This window comes from Cibotium barometz, chromosome 36 (genome assembly GCF_041138505.1).
Source record: "Cibotium barometz isolate CiBa-2024 chromosome 36, ASM4113850v1, whole genome shotgun sequence".
Taxonomy (NCBI): Eukaryota; Viridiplantae; Streptophyta; class Polypodiopsida; order Cyatheales; family Cibotiaceae; genus Cibotium; species Cibotium barometz.
Window position 1 is genome coordinate 20730927 of NC_141081.1, and position 7272 is coordinate 20738198.

A 7272-nucleotide genomic window follows, 5' to 3' on the forward strand; every position below is an offset into this window, starting at 1 on the left:
AGAAGATATGTATGTGTGAGGGGTGGGCAATTTACTTTCTAATGTATTATATATATATATATATATATATATATATATAAGAAACTCAATAAGTAAATGGTTTGATGGTGACAACTAATTGTGAGCCCCAATGCATCTAGGCGTGTGGGAAAGAAACCCCCAAACACTTGACTTCTCTTCTCGTTTCTCCTTTTCAAAAATTCGCCCTCTCCTTTCTCCACATAAAGGAATGAAGACTCTTCCTTTATCTTGTAATAGAAGATGTGCACATGTACTTGTACATGTGAGTGTATTTATGTGCTTGTGTGCATGTATACACATGTGTATATATGCAAGCTTGAGTATGTGTACAAGTGTGCATATCTCTATGTGTTGCACATGTGTCCATGCGTGCGAGTGTGTATGTGTATTTGTATACGTGTGTGCATGTATCATGTGCTTGTGTCTGTGTGTGTATGAACATACATGTGTGTGCCTCGAACATACATATAAATCTATTTATATATACATGCTTACATACCTATAAATACATATATATGTACATAATATATATAAGTGTGTGTGTATGTATATTCTTTCTCTTACACATGCACATAATATAAAATGTGTGTGTGTGGAGGAGGGGGATAGGCAATTTGCTTTCTAATGTATTATATATATATATATATATATATAAGAAACTCAATTATGACTGGCAAGACCATGGAAAACGAACGATGAGGAGCATCGCAGCCCCAGTAACGTGCACTACATATAAGTTTTTTCAGTTCGCAGGCATTCACGTGCACTACATATAAGTTTTGATTCTTTGTAGACTCTCTCTCTCTCTCTCTCTCTCTCTCTCTCTCTCTCTCTCTCTCTCTCTCTCTCTCTCCTGAAAAAGCCATGGCTATTCACTCATGCTCCACAAAGCCAAGGCCATTCATTCATCAAGCCATAGCCATTCATTCATCAAGCCATAGCCATTCACTCATGAATCCACGGCCGTTCGCCTAAGTAGCCACGGGCATTCCTTAGCGAAGCCACGCCCGTTCCTCTGTGAATCCACGACCGTCCCTCCATTGAAAATCTACATAAGGGCCCACCCCTATTCATTTCCCTCACATTTCTTCTTGCCTCCTAGCCAAATTATTACAGTCTTTTCACTCCAATTTTCATTGCTTCCTGCCTGCTTACCCAACCCCCGCTATCATGGCCAATAAACCCAAGCACTCTGACTCCTCCTATGATGTCATTTCTCACATCCCACAAAAGAATAGATGTTAATCCTATTTTGGATTAACAAACATGATCCTCAATTGAGGACATTAATAAGTGTCATGAAACGGCACTATAAAAGTTGTACATTATGAGATATTGGCCACCCAAGGCCTAGTAAGTAAGTTTTGGGCGCCCAAGTGTGAATAAGGACCAAATGTATATAAGGCATTTTCTCATAATGAAAAGAGACAATCTCCTTTGTGCTATAGAGAGCTCTCCCTTGTGTCTTTAGTGAGATTGAAGGAGAGAGAGCATTCTAGCATTGTGCCTCTTTTATACTTGTGTGATTCATGCTTGTGTGTGAGAGTGAGAGAGAATGTGGGCCTCAAGGGACTCAAGTTTGAAGCATTGGTAAAAGTACCCTACGATAATTGTGATCTATTGCTCATCCTTTAGGTGAATGTGTAGAGTTTCCTCTTGGAGGTATGGTAGCCCATAACATTTTTGGTGCCGCTACGAGGAAACACCTTTGTTTCTTCCATCCTCTTGGAGTTTCGACTCCCACTGCATAGGATTCATTATTGCCCTTGCATTCTAGTAGTGCATTGTGTGGAAAATGAGTGGATAAGATGTGTGTGGTAGGAAGAAATCGTGAGAAATTGGTTGTGATGTTGTGTATGTTTGTGGTGGAGTGGTTTTAGGATAAAGCTTCACTGTTTGTTCTTGTTAATTTTGATATTTGCATCATTGAAAACACCAATGTGAATGAGCAGGTTGGTGTTTGGTTTTTCTTCTTTTTTAAAAATTCATAAAAATCAAAAACATAAGGAACCATTGATTGTGCCAAGAACTTGCATTCCATTCCTTAGGAGTTGCACAATCGATTTGGTATCAATTGGATAAGTATTAAGCACCCAAAATCACAACTTTCGACACGAGAAGTTCCACATGAAACTGCAGAAAAACATTCACGCCATGAACCATTTCTTGCAATTTCATGCCGCGAATCGCTCACGAAATCAATGCTACAATTAATGCTGGAAATTATGGGAAGCATAACCGCGAGACTTCCTATGTCTGTGGGTTCTTTGGAGATAGAGGATTCTTCCCATGTATGTGTTTATAATGTGCACAAAAGACCTTAGCCTAAGGGTCCAGATTTTCTAAAAATTTTAGATTAAGGTTCCAATGGACCAATAAGATTAATCCAAATGTAGGGAGGAGATAAATTGAAGAATAAAAGAAAAACCCCCCAAAAATGAGTAAATGTTCACATAAGATGAGGAAGAGTGGCTAAGGACCAAAGAAAATAGTTAAAAAACTAATTTTTGACACCTCAGAGTGGGGATCTCCCCTCATGAAGGAGGCGCTTTTTTTCTCATCATTTCCCCGAAGGGGTAGCAGTCAAAGAGAACTTAAATGCGGGGGCTTTTTCAGTTTTAGAAGAGCACTAAAATAGGTGTAATTTCTAATATATCCAATGAAAAAGGGAAAGAAAAGATAGCATCCTAGACATTTATTCACCGCTTAAAGGGGAAGTAATTAGAGAACATAAATCCTTGTCTACCCCAATAAGGCAATAAGCTAGATAATGCATTGAAAGACAAACAACCCATTCCCATGAAGTTTACAAACGAGAGTAGGGCATACAAGTACATCAATAGGAAGGAAAAAATAAGGACACAAGCTACTATATACAAGCGTACGCCAGGGTTTCAGCCAGTATAAGATGCCCAAGTGGTGGGTGTGAAAACCCCAGATCATTAGCCCTCCCCCTAGGCTAGAGACACTCATGCCTCTACCTTGTTGATGATGCTTCCAAGGTCGAGGAAGGACTCTCTTCCTCATGTAATTCTTCTTTGACAATAAGTCGATCTAGCCTTCTCTCATGAACTCAACCCTTTGAAAGTGTCCATAGGGAAGGAATGGATGGACTCCCCCAACCCATTTTCCTCAAACATTCTGGACAGTGTGTTCGCTTGGGACTCCTCTTTTGTTTCTTCTCGAATTGGGGTTAGCACGTCTAATTCCTTATCCTAGGTTGACTCATTTCATGGAAAAACTGTATCCCTTACCCCCGGTTGGCCCTCAGCTTGCCTTCATGAAGCCATTGGCATGCTTCGACTAAGGCCTTGGCATCTTCGAGCTTTCTTATTTCCTCATCGGCATTGGGGTATTCACCGACCCATTGATCTCCTCAAGGAATTTAAGGATTGTTTCGCGTGGAATTACAAAGAAATGAAGGGGGTACCGCCTACAGCATTACGATTCCAATCATGGAAGGTTCAAGGCCAACCAGGTAGAAACCATACCAGATGAATCCTAAGTATGCAACAATTGTAAAGGAGGAAATTGACAAGCTCATTGCTGTAGAATTCATCTATGAAATCAAACATATGGATTGGTTGTCACCAATCCATATGGTTGTCACCAATCGTGATAGTTCCAAAAAAGAATGGAAATCTTAGGGTATGTGTTGATCTTAAAAAGGTTGATGAAGCCACTAGGAAAGACCACTATCCATTGCCTTATACACACAGAACACGTTTTGGAAAGAGTGGCTGGGAGAGAAGCTTACAACTTCTTGGATGGATTCTCTGGTTACAATCAGGTGTCCATAGCACCAGAGAACCGGCATAAGACAGCTTTCAACACAATGTCCAGGGCGACATTTGCATATACAAGGTTATGCCGTTTGGCCTCACAAATGCCCCCAGCAACCTTTCAATGGTTAATGTGCACAGCCTTCAAGGACTACTTACAAAAGTGGTTGGAGGTATTCATTGATGATCTATGTGCACACTCTCGATGGGTAGACCATCTAGCCTACTTGAGGAAAGTGTTCGAGCGGTGTTGATTATATCATATATCCCTAAACCCCTTGAAGTGTCAGTTTTGGGTCAAGCATGGTGTGATATTGGGACACATTATCTCAAAGAATGGTATATCCATGGACGATAGCAAGGTCAAGCTGATATTGGAGCTACCACTGCCTACCAAACTACAAGGGAGTGCAAAGATTTATGGGCCATGTGGGGTACTATCGTCGCTTTATAATTTTTTATGAAGAAATAGCCAGACCCTTGTACAACCTCCTCATTGTCTTTGAGAGGACTGAGGAGTGTCAGGAAGCATATGATTGACTGAAGCAAGCATTGGCAAGCGCTCCAATTCTACGACCCCCCAATTGGGATCTCATATTTCACGTGCATATTGATGCATCAAATTTTTATATTGGTTGCGTAGTCTGCTTCGCTAGTCGTCAGCTGAATGATGTAGAGGTGAATTAAACCACCATGGAGACAGAAGGATTGGCCATGGTTTACGTCATCAAGAAATATCGACATTACCTCTTGGCCAACAAATTCATATTTTTTGTGGACCATCAAGCCTTACTATACCTAGTAAATAAACCTTGTACCACACGGGGAGAATCACATGATAGTTACTATTATTGTTGGAATTCGACTTTACAGTCACGAGATAAGGAAGGAAACACAGCATGTGTTGGCCGACCACATGTCAAGAATTCCAAATGGGGAACCAACAATTGGTGTTGATGATGATCTCCCTGATGCTTGGTTATTCAAGTTGGACATGGTACCTGAATGGAGTGAAGAAATCTCAGAGTATCTAGCTTATGGTTTTCCGCAAATACCTTTGAACAAAGATACAATGACGTAGCTTATCAAGCTGGCTTCACCTTACCAACTAATGAATGGGAGAACTATATAAGCTAGGAAAAGATAATGTGCTCAGAAGATGCGTTAGAGAGGATGAGTTCATCACCATATTGGAAGAAGCTCATTCAGGGATAGCAGTCGAGCATTTTGCTAGAGAAATCACAGCTCGAAAGGTGCTTCAAGCAGGACTATGGTGGCCTACGTTATTCGGAGATGCCATAGAAATTGTCAAAAGATGCGAATAATGCCAACATTTCGCTATTCCACAACAAAAGGACAAGATGCCGCTCACCCCTATTATTGTGAGACAACTGTTCGAGAAATGGGAAATAGATTTTATGGGACCAATTAGTCCAGCGGCACATCCATCCCAAGCCTTGTGGCCACAAACTATTTCACAAAATGGGCAGAACCTAGAGCCTCAAAGAGAGCTAATGCACGAACAACTGCAAAATTTTTATATGAGCAAATCATCTCGAGGTTCGACTACCCATTAGAATTTGTTAGTGATCACGGCTCACATTTTATCAATGAGGTGATTGGTCATTTACTTGCGGGATTCTTAGTGATCCATTGAAAATCATCACCTTATTATCCACAAGCCAATGGTCAAGTAGAGAGTACAAAGAAGATTTTGTGTACTATCTTGACAAAAACCTTGGACATACTAGGAACATAAGTTGACAGCAGCCCTATGGGCCTATCGAACATCATATAAGGTAGCAATGGGTTACACTCCCTTCCGTCTAGCTTATGGTGTGGAAGAAGTTATGCCTATGGAATACCTAGTCCCAAGCTTAAGGATTGACGTACAAGAGCATCTAACGGAGAATGCATTAGCTCTGCTGAAAGGCAAATTGACTTAGAGAAGCTTGATGAGACCAGATTGATAGCATCACATGGACTCATGGTTTAAAAATTACGCAGGAAACATTGGTTCGACAAAAACCTTAAGCAAAAAGAACTTGAAACGGGGGACCTTGTCCTCATGTATGGTGTCGGTAGCGCCAGGAAAAAGAAACTTAAATACCGAGGCCTGGGACCATTTCGTGTATCAGAAATCACACCTCAGGGGTCTGTTCGAATTGAGACAATTGACGGCATCCAAATGGAGGGTTATGTCAATGGAAGTAAATTTAAAAAATTCTTTGGACCACTAATGCAAGAGATGCTCTTGCAAGAACATCTCTTGAAACAACAGAAACAGCTTGCAAAAGAAAAGATACAGCAAGCACAAGAAGAGGCTAAAGAGGCCAAAGCCAAACAATTACTGCACAAAAGACTGATATACATGTCAACAGGGCTTTTATGACCCTTTTGGACGAAGAGAAACTAAACATTGAGCCAGCATGACTCAAGGTGGGACTTACTACAGATACGGGGTCAACTCATAACTTGATCTTATATGAAACCTAGGTAGCATTAGACAAACCACACCTTGAACCCAGTGATGCGCAAGGTCGTAGCATTCACTTGATAACCACAAAAGCTGAGGGATTTTTAAATGTTAACATTTCCATCAAAAATAATTCCTTGGTCTAGGGAAGGTGTTTGTCATGCCTATAGGTTCCATGGAAGAAGAGATGATTCTGGGACGATCTTGGATCTGTGCGAGTAAATGCAATATCCAATGGGAAGAACGAACAGCATTGCTAAAAGCACAGGCGAGAACGTCATGTCCATACCCTTATGGAACTTAACAAATAGAGGGAAGCACATCATAACTGATGAACAAACACAGAGAACAGAACCAGCAACCATTCCGTGAAGCTTACCCACACAATACCCTACATCTAAGGGTACACAAAAGTGGGTGCCCAAGAATCAACTAGAAGATCAACCAAACAAGATGGACACCATGAATGATATAAAGGACTTGCAAACAATTCAAAGTCAGACCTTGTTGACTTGAACCAATTGGCAGGACTCCAAGCATCCGAAGAGACCTCAAGGAGCCCAAAAGCAATGGGTTCGAAAGGACTTACACGAGTACAAGGATACTATCAAGGCAATACGGCAATATGGGTACCCAAACCCCACTCAATGGCCAATACCATAAACAATTTGAATCATCAAAAAGAAGGTGCTAAGAGCATGCAACAAAAACTCCTGACTCAAGCAAGAACCACGCCAACCCTTGTGTGGAGGATAAAGAAAACTCAGCCAAATGGGTTGGGAATTGCCAAAGCAACGAAAGTACCCACTCCGACTACAAGACTGAACAAGGAACCTAAAGGTAAAAACAAAGCAGTACAGCAAGGAAATGTAGATAGGAGCCCTCCACAACCAGGCACAGTGACAACATTGTTCAATTGGGTAGAAGCACAATAAAAAACTCCCACATGGAACTAAAACGAGTGCACCAACAAATGCCCAAAGGTGCCCAGGT